Source organism: Acanthopagrus latus, chromosome 2 (genome assembly GCF_904848185.1).
Source record: "Acanthopagrus latus isolate v.2019 chromosome 2, fAcaLat1.1, whole genome shotgun sequence".
Lineage (NCBI taxonomy): Eukaryota > Metazoa > Chordata > Actinopteri > Spariformes > Sparidae > Acanthopagrus > Acanthopagrus latus.
In genome coordinates, this window is record NC_051040.1 from 28,067,595 (window position 1) to 28,080,098 (window position 12,504).

The 12,504-nt window shown below is 42.4% G+C and overlaps 1 protein-coding gene across 2 annotated transcripts in view; it reads left to right on the forward strand.

The window, feature by feature from the left end:
• The window catches only part of sorl1 (sortilin-related receptor, L(DLR class) A repeats containing), a 94,149-nt gene that overhangs the window by 2,402 nt on the left and 79,243 nt on the right, over nt 1-12,504 (forward strand). The gene's annotated exons all lie outside the window — the stretch shown is intronic.

Here is a 12,504-nt window from a genome sequence, read left to right on the forward strand (position 1 = left end):
TTGCAGTAGGCTATCGAACAGCTGTATTGTCATATAGTGGCAGCCTACAGTCACTGAATCAGTATTTGAGTTGTATTTGTTTGAATAGGTGGAAGCCCAGTGAGGAGAAGACGGCATATTTGTAAATGTGTACAGTAAGTGTCCAACAATTCAGTCATGCAAGGTCAGAGGGAATATTTTAAACAGGGTTTGGATTGGAGTCTTACCTAGACATGAGAGAACACAGCCTTCTCCTCCTGATGTGTACCTGTGCACCAGCCCAGCAGCTGCTGCCACTGGCCATCCTAAAGAATTGGCCACGTCTGACCATATTTTACTCCTACAGAAAAGCACTTGATTGCAAGCAATTGCATTTGTTTTTTTGGGCAGCCCATGCTCCCTGTCACAGTTACAGTCCAGTGTTGGTGTCTGGTTATTGGCAGCGGTGCTACTGTCATTTATTCCAGAGACATTTCATCCGGCAGTCTGACGTCTTGCACAGGGTGTTGCACCCTCCTAGCCTCCGGCGCTGTATATAGCTATTGAACACACTCTTGACAACACCACCATGGAAGATGTGTAATGAAGCGTCTCAGAACAAACTGTAACAGTCTGAATGAAACATGATTGCACGGGAATTGCCTGGCTTCTCCAGGTGGGGGGAAAAGAAAAATAGCAAAAGTAAGGGCAGAGGCATTGTGAAACTTAGTCTGAACTGGTTTGGAAACCACAGTAAACACAAATTAACTGGAACTGCAAAGGGGAAATGTATCTGTTCATCACATGTTACGGCTGTTCCACATATTGTTACAGGCGGAGCTGAAGTAATTAGATGACTCACAGATCAAACAGCTTTGACAATCATTTGATCATATCACGAGTCAAGCAAAACGTACCCAAATTCACTGGATCCAGCTTCTCAAATCAGTTACGTTTTGCAGCTATTTGAGTTGCAGTCTTAGTCTTTGGAAGAAAATACTCATTAGTTTTAGTCACATCATTCTCATTTTTATCCTTCATCGTTTCAGCCCAGTTTTAGTAGATGAAAGGTAATTAGATTTTAGTCAAAATGTTCTCTGTCTTTAAGCTACAGTGACTCAGTTAGGCCAGCAGTCCTCTGCATAACCAGCAGCTCCGGGTTTGCAGGTTTCTTTTCAAACATGTCAGACAGTTTGATCATTGAACAACAGGACAGCACATGATTACACATATCGCTGTTCGACCAAAACATTTACTGGTCTCGGAAAAATGAGAGCGTCTTTGTCAAGCCCTTGAATGGATTTTAGCTAACCCATTAACCCAGCCAGCGTTTGAATGGAAGCCAGGCTTGTTCATTCATTACTTCATTGTTATGAAAGCAAAACAGTGGTTTCCAGTCTGGCTAAACCAATGTGGCTTGCTAGCAAATTTGCCTCAAGTTGACTTAGCCAACTGTCAGTAACACTAAATCAGCCTTTGCGAATTTATACTTAATTAACATCAGGACTTATAGTTAGCTAACCCACTGTGACTTTAATAGCAGGGTGGTACAGCTCTACGTTTCTCTTCAGCTTAGTTGCATTATTCCCACTTGATTTGTAGCCACAGGTCGTCTCCCAGTCTCCCTTTACTGCACTGTGTTTACCTTCCTCACTAATTAACAAATAAAGTGTCCTTATATCTATTCTGTTATCAGACTAATCCATTTTTGTGTTTAAGCCATCATTAACTTGCTGTTGGCTTGGCACACCACCTGTATCCTGGGAATCACCCCAAGAGCTGCAAAATGAATGTGAAAGCAGGTGAAAATAACTTTCATGCTAAAGAGGAAAAAAAAAAAATCTGGATCTGTCAGACGGGAAAAAACAGTGTGGGTGTTAGTCATTTTTATGAGTGGGTGACAGTGGTTGACAAACACTGAATTAGCTCGGTAGAGGAAAAGAGGTGAGCGGAGCAAAGTGTTTCTCTCCATCATTCGTCATCAGCCTGCCTGCTGCTCTCTTGTCTGGTGACACCCGCAGTCCAAACACAGCAGACAGGACAAATAGCCTCCAGAGAGTCACATCAGGATCAGGTTTCGTTGCCTGTGAAAGATGCGACCCGCGGACGTTCTTATTAAATGCTGAGCTTGTCAAGTGTTTTTTCTTTTTTTTTTCAGCTTGTTGTCCCTGTTGGCCTGTAGTGTGGTATGACTGGACTTGTTGAGAAGCCTGAGCAGACGCTGTAATTAGAAAATGTCTTAGCGGGGGTACAGTTTGAATACTTAATTATGCATCCATTGACCTAATCGGTGGGTAACTGAATTGGCTTGAGGTTTGATGGTGGCCTCAGTAAATATTCAGGATAGGATGAAATAAGACTACATGTACCTAAAAGAGGTAATTCATAAGATATGGCCAGAATTTTAGTCTAAAACATTTTAAAAAATGAGCCAAAATTATGGACAGTGTGTGACGAGACGACAGTGTTTAAGGTCTGTCAAAGACGTCTACGATCTGTGTTGCAGAGATGTCTACTGAAGTTAGTATGCTAACCGGCTTGCCCAGATCCATCCTGTCTGAATACAACTTTGTACCTCAAGAAGTGATAGTCTGATATCCCACTGTAGTTTCAGCTTGGAGATATTAAAGTGGCCAGTTTGATACGTACTGTAATGAAAATCAACAAACTCAACCAACTCAGCAGAGGTGGTAGTGAATCCAGGATACTCTCCACTCCTACATTAGATCTTTTTATTATTGTAATTGACAAACACATGAACTTTATAGTTAAATCAACACCTCTCTTGAGTCTCAGCAAGCTGGAAGAAAGAACCTGTCGCAGATTGAAAACCATTGTGCTGCTCCTGCCATCAAATATAACATGCTTGGTTGTGTTAAATTAATTAGCGTTTTATTTCTTCAGCTGTACATTCTCTCCCTGTGTCCGTGTTATATAGTCAGCTGTTTGGAAACACAAGAGTGGTGGCTATGGGAGTGGAGCATCCTAATGACAAGATGAAACAGGTTTAAGTCCTCCTATCTGCAGTTCGTTCACCAGCTGTTGTGGTTGTTCGTAGACAGTGTCACTGCTATTTCTGGTCTCCTGATGCTACAATTACCCCTCTTAATCATCATGTGCTCGCACAACTGTGGAGTGTAAATAAACAGCAAGAAGCAAAACAGTGAGCGTGCAAGAATTTCAAATATATGTTGTGGTATGTTGGGAGATTTCCATTTTTATCACCGTGAACAGGAGCATTTCACTCCAGCAACGCAAGTTCACATTTAATTAATGTCTGTTTTGCGAATGTTATGTAATGTAGCAGATATGCAGCACATTTTGAGTGGACATCACATAGAGAGAGGGTTAGGGTTAGGGTCAGCCTGTGACCACTTCATTAAAACGTCCACATGCAGTTTCAAACACTTTGAGACTGATGGGTCTTTGCTTTTGAAAACTCTTCTGAGTAAATGATGCATTTTTCATTTCAGAGAGCCTTTAGTCAGCGTAGTTGAACATACAAAGAAGGAACATCCAGGTAACCTAAAATGTTATTGCTGATAGTTTTGGTTAACATTTCTTCAAAAGTGCTCTACTTTGGAGTGATGCGCAAAGCCAAAAAGTATGACTTCCTGGATATAAAATTACCTGGATCTTCCACATTGTGGGGCCCAAACACCATGTGCATCAGAGACATCCACCAGCTGAGCCAGCTGACTTCCAGTTCCAGATCTTCTAGACTTTTCAAATGTTACCAAATGTTAATGTTCAAGATAATCTTCACAGATGAACATCACCTTTGGGATTTTGAGGCTTAATTTAAATCACTAGAAGTAAAAAGGTATCTTTAGTCTATAAGCAGTCTACATTGTAGTCTTACAACACAGTTACTATACAGATTTTCTGTAAACTGAGTGATGTACAAGTTGTAAAGGTAGAGGTAGAATAGTTTGTAACTAAAGTGGGCCTGTAATGAAGGACTAGTGAGCAGATGAGTCTCTGTGTTCACTGTGATGGTGTTTAATGTCCCCGACAGCCTCTGTAGGCTCGTTTAGACACTTGTTAGCAACCGCCATTTTTAACACACGAAAGAGCTTTATAATTAAATTGTGGCCGTTTAATGATGTTTTTAATGTTGTAGAACAAAACATGTAAATATCTTCAGCCTGTGGTAACCACAGACCTTATTTCAGACATTTAACTGAAAACACATTCAAAAAACTCACTGACCGTGAAACAGGGAACTGGAAGTGATTTCTGGGTTTGAGGACTACAGACTACACCACTCTATATCCTTTCAACAGTAAAGGCTACTTTGCCACAGACATTTAAAGAGACTGGAGCTGTGCCAGTCAGCGAGCAGAGCTGTGGATTCAAAGGAGGGTAGCATATATTGGCAAAGTTGCATTAAACATTATTCTTATTGTCAATTTCTATAATGACTATGCTCAATTTTAGTTACACAACTGAATACACCCAAAGTTACAGCCTATGGCAGGAGTCAACTACATTTGTCTGAGGACAAACAATCTAAAAAAATGTGAAAGCCAACTAGATACTTCAATAGAAAATGCTCTCAGACCTTTGATAACGGACAGGTAGGGCCAAAACCCACAAATCAACTACCAAATGCCCCAGGAAGCGGACAAAAATACTCAGTTTGAGACTCATTGTAGCAGTTGGCCAATGGAAGTAAACCAAGTGACGACTCTTAGTCTCTATTAGCCAAATGTAGTGATTTTCGGACAGCTCTGGAGTTTGTTCGTCCTGCCAGTTCTCTGCTGTTGGCTCCAGGGAACTGACAGGAGGGCGGTTTGATGGGTGATTCACGGAGTGGGGGGATGGAGTTAGAGAATAATCTATTTCTGTTGAATTTCTGAGCTATGAATTACACACTGTTCTGAATGGATCACAGATCAACTATATTCCCTAAGCATCTCATCAACACTATCATCATCTAGTCAAATGTTTGACTGACTGTATAGATAGTTTAGTCATGTTTAGGCGCAGCAGTCAGCCAAACGTCTAGCTAAGTAGGCATTATGGATGAGGTGGGTTGTACTGTGCACGACATTAAATAATAGAGGCAACTTTGACTCAAAAACAGAAAGCATACATTTTTACAGGCGACCACCTGTGTGTGTGTGTGTGTGTGTGTGTGTGATTGACAGTGACAGTGAATCACCCAGAGTTGGAGCAGTGTTTACAGCAGCATCAGTCCCCCACGAGCTGCATCCTCAAACCACCACACACTCCTGCTGACACACTCTCGCACAGCTTCATGCCACACATCTTTACCCTTAACACTTGCGTGCCGTTTCAGATTCTCAAAGCCTCCTTAAAATTCATCTCTGACTCTCGCTCTTGGCTCCCTGAGCTCGGGCTGGAGGCACAAAAAATGGTTGTGTGTGTGAGTGTGTAACAGCACTTAGCTTCAGTATGAAAACATCTTCATTAGTCTTTCTCTGGTTGAGTTTGTGCAGCTGCTGTCAAGATGTTTCAAGCAGAGCTTTCTTGGTATGGAACAACTTCAGCCCACTTGTCATTCAGCCTTAAAGACCTTCAATATAATAATTATTTTCAATCAAGTGCCTCCATTCCACACAGTAACCAGCCTTTCATTATCAGAGCCTTGTAAACATTCAGTTTCAGCAAGACAAATTAATTTCCATTTGCCTGCTTCATCTAATCCTAAAGTAGTTTTTGTTGTCTCAATTTGTCAACAGCTTCCTATGGTGAAGGCTAACCTGAAAAGAACCCAGACAGGGATGTCCCACTGTCACATTGTGTGGACAGTGGCTCAATTGTGCCTCCTCCCTGTTGCCAGAAATACGCTGCTAGATAACAGCACAAGCTAACTTACACATGCAAACTGGAGAGCGTGCAGCGAGCCCTCATTGCCTGCCAGTCCTGCAGAGATGATGTCATTGTTTGAGACTGGCTCTGCCGCCGATGCTCCCCTGGCCACGATGCCCCCACCCCCCACAGTTGAAAAATGGAAAGCTCAGAGCTGGGAAGAGGGTGGAGGGTGGGGGGGATGCAGGCTAAATGCCCAAGCGTATTGTTGCTCCGTTCCGCTCCTTGGTAGTACCAGACACAGAGCCCAACTCCTCCACGCTACCAATGGGATATCAAAGTGCCAGAGGGGTGGGAAGAAAAGAGAGGAATGCAGCAGATGTAAAAGAGTGGTTTCTGTTTCTGCTGTGAAACCTGGGATGCAAAAAAAACCAAAAACCTTGTAATCAAATGTAGTGTAATTTTGGTGATGGTAGCCCAAAAATCTTTTAACTTTTGTTCCACATGATTGTGTAAAGACAGCGGAAGCTGCCTGACAACACGTGAAAGGATCACATTTTCCTGGTGGATATTTTTTCTTTGTGGAAGAAAAAAAAAAAATATTTTAAGGCTGGGAGATGCAAAGACTTGAAATGAGCCCTGTTGTGGAACCACTCCAACACGCTGAGCTAGTCTTCCAGATGGATGATGGGAAATATCACAGACTGTTCATGTGCCAACACCTACTGAGGGAATTAGTTTCTATCTTATCGTAATAGATTAGCAGCATTTTCTTCAGTTAGTTTAACTGTGTCAGTGGTGTAAGTTTCACTTCCACTGTTAATCCTCTGATGAGACCCGTCTGACCTGCACTCGTCTGGTCTGGATGACTAACGCAGAGAGGCTGCGTCACATATATGCCTGGTCATGCTGTTGTGAACACTTTCTGATGGCATTGAATATGCTTTGCCAATATGAAACACAGCAGTTGAAAATGTCTAAATGGCATTGGTTTCACCCCAAATAATCAATATATATTAATAAGGCCTTTCAACTGTTGTCAGACAGCCAGTAGGAAACCCTGCAGCTAGACAAGACCAGAGGCTTTTATTTGGATCAGAGCACAAATAAGGAATGCAGCCAGTTGCGTGTAATGGCTTGTTAGTGAAAGGAAAAGCCTCGCTACACTGCTCGCGATGTGGCACAAATACACATGTAAGCATGTAGGGACAACACAACGCCATTTAAAGTGAGTGAAAACAATTTTGTATTTTTGGCACCTGATTTTAAAGATAAGTAGATAAAGATTTGTTTGATGATTGCTTGGTATGGAGAGGTATTTCTTCTCATGGAGGTGCAGAAAGTACAAGCTACGCCCTTTTGCCGATGTTTTTTTTTGTGCTCTGTTCAAGCGCAGCTTTTTGGTGTAGGTGGCGTGATTTGGTGCAACAGTCAGCCTTGGTTGTCACGAGTTCTCTGATTTAGTTTGGTGTGTCTGGGGCCTAACTGACAGTTAGCAAGCTAGCTGACAGAGTAGTATGAGTCATGTTTTTTGTAAAGCATTTTTTGCTGGGTAGGGTGTTGGTGGTTAGCTTGCCAGCTACAGTTCTTCACCACAGTTTCTTAAATTCAAGAAAAAAGTGAGCTAACAACTCTAAACAAGCAAGTAGCTGTTTCATTTTTATTGTTCAGTATTTTAATTCCAAGGTTTGTCTCTCTACATACAGAAATCCAAAACTCAGAGTGTTTTTTTTCACCCGTTTTTTTTCACCCGTAGCAGAATGATAAACCTTTTTCCAGAGCTGACACGTAGCTGTGGACACAGGACTGGCCGGTTAGAGACGGCGAGTCAAACTAGTCAAACAGTTGGTATGTCGCAAAAAAATGACTGATTTCACATTTACTGCATTGACCTTTTGATCTGTTCTCAGACAGTCTAAATAAGTCAAAGGGGATGAATAATGAAACATATTGAAAATGACAAATTGATCATTACAAATGTAAGAAGCCTGACAGCTAGAGGATTAATATCCTTCTCTTGTTGTTCATTTCATCTCTGTTAGGAGCACACATACCTAATTTCCCTCAGTTACCCCAGTGTTAAAGCCCACACCTGCTCTTCATCAGCCCTCTGACTGATAAACTAAAGTTCTATCAGAACAGATGCTTTGTGTTTTTCGTGTTGCTTTCCCTGAATTTCATCAGCTCTATGTGTAATGTGGGTTCTTTGTGCATGGAGGTGCCGTGACAGAGCAAAAGCTATCTTTTGCTGACTTGACGGACACAAACCCATTCAAAACCAGTGCCCAGTCCTATTTAAAGCTAGTACAGCAAAGAAAAACCATTAGCAGAGCTCAGGAGCACCTCTATTAATCGCTTTTAAGTTCAACTTAATTAGTTATTTTTTGACTGAAGCTGTGCTTTGTTAATGAGACATCTTCTGTCTTATTTTAAGGAAAACGTCATCATTAACCAGAAAAGAGACTTCTAATTTGAGGGTTATTTTCAGTCCTTCTCTCTGGTCATCCACCACTGCACACTTGTCTTGGGAGGACTGCTCTTCCTAGCATGTTGGCAGACATGCTAAAGTGCTGGTTAACTAGTGAGCACTTTGAATCAGTTTCCACCTTTTCAGAAATGGTTTACAACAATGGTTCGCTCAGATTTTTTTTTCATATCCAAGCAAAAGCGGTATAGTTACTGAAATATCCCCAACTGAGTCAATATGGAACCGATCAGCTTGGAATTTGTATAGAATCAGGAGGCCCGTGGTGATACCCAGCTCTATGCGATGCACTCCATTGTAATGAAAGTTTTGACCCTTTTAAACTCTTCATTGTGCGTCCAACATTGTTATTGGATTTTAAATGCTTACTCAGTGAAGTAGCGTGAATGCATTTACAAATCAATCTCTGAAATGCACTTTTGGCAGTAATCCATCTAGATCAGATGAGTCTCGGTCCAAAATTTGTAACACCGTCAACTTAAATTTATTAAAGACAAATATCAGTCAGTCATTGGTTTGGAATTTGTCCCTGTTTCAGTCACAAGAACTCATCTACCAGTTTATCAAAAACATTTCTCAACTAATATTTGATTCTTGGTGTATATATACCAGTTTATGTAACTTTGGGCTATTGCCATGTAGTTGTTTGTGTTCTATTTAATATGTGAGCAGGATGTGGCGGTGCAGATATTAATCTCGCTTCCCCCACCACAGAGGGTGTGGGGAACTATTAAAATGGCATAAACTCACTGTTCCACTCTGTCGGCTCTCAAGGTCTGGCTGAAGAGTGACCCGTCACAAAAAGAGTGAAAACCCTTCCCTGTGCACTTCCTGACTCTGTTTTCTGGATTTACAGTGTCCTGTCAGCTCTGACAGGTATGAAGGGTTTGCACAAGACGAGACAGACAGACTGCATTATGTATGTGAGTGTGAGAGATAACATAGAAACCATGGCAGCGCAGTAGCCTTGTTGGCTGTCTCCGATGCGCTTTACTCCACCCCCCTGTCTTCTCCCCGCTGTCACAGAGATTGATGTACAGGAGCAGATAAGGAACACCTCCCTGCCACTTATAGAGCCACCTCCGCCATGTTGCAATGCAGCGTGTGAGGGGAGAAGGAGAGAGGAAACAACACATATGCAATATGCTAAATAGGAATTATACCACGGCCAATACTGAATTCTTGTTAGCCTGTGGTGTGTATTATTTTCAGACAGACACCTGGCTCGGACACAGCTGCCTCATGCTATGCCCTTCATCCTTCAGCGTTGTCTCCTTCCAGATTACTACTATATTACTTCTGCTTCTGGTTACAAGATTGAAGCAATGTTGCTGAAGGTTGACAGAGGTTGATGAGGACGGTGTTTCTATGTAGACAGCATATTGCTCACAGTACATGGCAACACTGAGATAATCAACCTTTGACTGACTGAAACACACACCACATCTGTAGAATTTGTTTGGGCTTCCTGCTCAGAGTAGGAGTTTGCAATTATATGCAAAATGTATATTTATATCAATACCCCTCAATTCCCTCAAATGTGGTTAGATATGTAGGATATTTAACAGTTCAACAATCAACTTTAGATGATAAAGTTGATTGTGACATGACATCAGAGGACTTAACTGGGAATGTATTCACTCTGATTTATACCAAGCATCTCTTTCTGCATTACAGTCTCCTAGGGGGACAGGGTGCATATCGGACAACATATACATAGTACATGCTGATACTGATATGTCTTCATGATTGGCCAGTATTGGCAAAATGTTATATTGGTATTTCTCTTTATACATTTAGTTACTTCCTCCCAGTGTAGTAGTTCTTATTGGGAGTTGAGGAATCCACCATTTGAGTGCAGGATTCAAGATACCTACACATCCACAAGAGATTCACAGGAAATCAACAAAAAAAGGTACTGCTGTTCTGAATCGACTCTCTCAGCAGTAGAAGCTTTCTGTGCCTGTTTGCCAGCAGCTCACCTGCAGTTGAGTGTGCAATTTTCAAGTTTCAAGTAGAGGTCCTCTGATCAGAATGTATGGAAAAGGCTGGTGTTGGTCTGATAGCCAACTGTCTGGGCATCCATGACATGAGCATGTTTGTACAGCTCTGGTGTAGCCTTGTGTGAGAAGGGTCCATGAGTTGAGCCTGATGGAGAGCTGCGAGGCTTAAATTATGAGCCAAACACAAAGTCTATGCTCTGCAGGCTTAGCAGAGCATAGTAGCAGTATATGGAACTTACAACAAAGGTGCCATGTTGCATAAGGAGACAACAGGGAGCTTTGCAAATGCTCCTCATTACGGTGACGATAGCCCGTGCTTAGTGGTGCTGCCTCCATTTTGATCCACCACCTACGATCAGGGCAGCGATGATATCCGTATTGTCCCTTGCAGCGTTAACTCTAATACTGCAATTTGCTGCAACCTGGCAAACACTTTCTATCTCACAGTCACCGCTGTTCTGTAGATTCAGCTGTGTCAGTCCGTGGAGCCGCTGGCACCCTTTTGGCCCGCTCGCGCCGCAGCCAATGAGGCCTAAAATGCAGAGATTTACTGCTGAAAAACCCCGAGACAGCCCTGGTTTTACTGAGGTGGCCCTGGGGGAGGCAGACTGAGGAAGATGGAGAGAAGGAGGAGCAGGAAGCTGATGACTAAAGCAAGTTGATGGAAAAAAACAAGTTGTGTATCAGGGAAGCTGGCATCATGACAGCTGCTCATACTCGTCCTTTTGTTGGAAGTTACTTGAGTAAAAGGTTAAACTGATGTCTTGTTGGCGACGCACAGTCTAGTCCTGCAGGATGTTGGCTTTGCTGTTTTCCAGCAATGACTTCAGTGTCATGCAAAAGACAATATCTCTTATACATCAATCTCTTGTGTCTCATGCTATTTTGTGATAAATATCTAGACTTACCCATCCCCCTAACTAAAAGACAATATGTGTTGGTGGTGCATTGCTTTATAGATTTTTTTGAAGCCTCTGTGGGTGGCGATGTTGGCGTCTCTGCTTTATCTTCGGTGTATCCCTCCTTGTATTGTTGCTGAGTGTTGCTGCAGAATGTTGAATTCAAACCTTGATGTTAACAACACAAGGGGCCCTGCAACACTCGCTGCACTGCCAGTGTCTGTTCTCAACTGCGAAAATGTTTTGAGCTGAATATTTTATCAAGCTCCGTTTCATCGCGCTATGGCAATGCCAGCGTTTTAGCACTGTCATCCACATCATTGTTGTGTGAGTTGACGTTGCACATCAGAAGTGGGTCGAGGGTTGTGTCTGCTCACAGCTGACAGGGGCAACAAGTGTATTTGCTGTTTATTCCACGGTGTGAGCCACTCGGAAAGTGCGGAAGGGGCCTTTGAAGGGAAAAAAGAGCCCTTTCACAGGCCTGCCCCCTCACGGAATCATCAATAAAAGATAGGGGAAGGAAAGCAGCACTGATGGCGAGGCAGTGACAATGAAAAAGATGAAATAGCCTATTTCTTTTTATTGATCTAGGTGCCCTATGGGAGGAGCACTGACAGTGGAATCAGTATGTGATGCAGCAGGTCATTACATCACCCACCTTGTTCACGGAAAAAGACATGCTGAACCTAAACATACGCACACACTCAGACCTTTATCCCAAAGGTGTTTATATGGTTAAAAGGAAAAGTCAGTCAATGCTGTGGGTTTTACATCTAATCTCATAAAGACCAAAACCAATAATGAATTGATCCTTCTAACAAATGCAGTCTATGTAGCTCGTTTCTCTCTGCTGTACAGCTCCATTGTTGTCCAAAAACGATGAAACACATCAATGAGCCACCCTGCTGCACAGGGTGTTCCTTCATTACCCTGAACACACACTGTAGTTTGCTCTAACTCAGTCGAACACACACCGGCCTGCTGCTGCACAGACTCACCAGAGCAGCAGATGTATGTTCATCCACAGCTGAAAATCATCCCCAGCATATGCACCATTTCCATCTGTTCAGTGTATAGTAGTTTCCAGCGTTTTTTGCTGACTCTTTGCTAAAAGTTAGCACCTTCGGTAGCATGAATGAGCTTGGTCTTGGGTGACACAGAGAGGCAAAAGAAGTATTGAGAGATTCGGTTCAGACTGTACAATATATTTGGCTGTTAAAACGGTCACTGTGTCAGATTAGGTGATAATAGAGTCATAAAGTGACATGACAGAATACATGTTGGTCAGAGCTTACTGACTTCCATGCCTTCCTCTGTTTCACCATTCCTCTGTTTCACAATGCCAACCTGCGACACCAACATCATTCCTCTTTGTTTCTCC